A 201-nucleotide genomic window follows, 5' to 3' on the forward strand; every position below is an offset into this window, starting at 1 on the left:
GGACAAAGCCTCACTTGTTGGACACAAGGGAGACCTGCTTAAATCGGTGCAGGAAACCAGTGGTTGTGCCAGGCCTGGTGCTCAGGCTGAGCTGCCTGGAGCCCTGGGAAGAAGCCAGCATGGGCTGGAGCTCAGGCCTTGGCAGATGGGCTTCTGGAATGTGGTCAAGGCCAGGATTCTGCCTTGAAGGCTATTGGCCCC

Source organism: Dipodomys ordii, unplaced genomic scaffold, assembly GCF_000151885.1.
Source record: "Dipodomys ordii isolate 6190 unplaced genomic scaffold, Dord_2.0 Scaffold156, whole genome shotgun sequence".
Taxonomy (NCBI): domain Eukaryota; kingdom Metazoa; phylum Chordata; class Mammalia; order Rodentia; family Heteromyidae; genus Dipodomys; species Dipodomys ordii.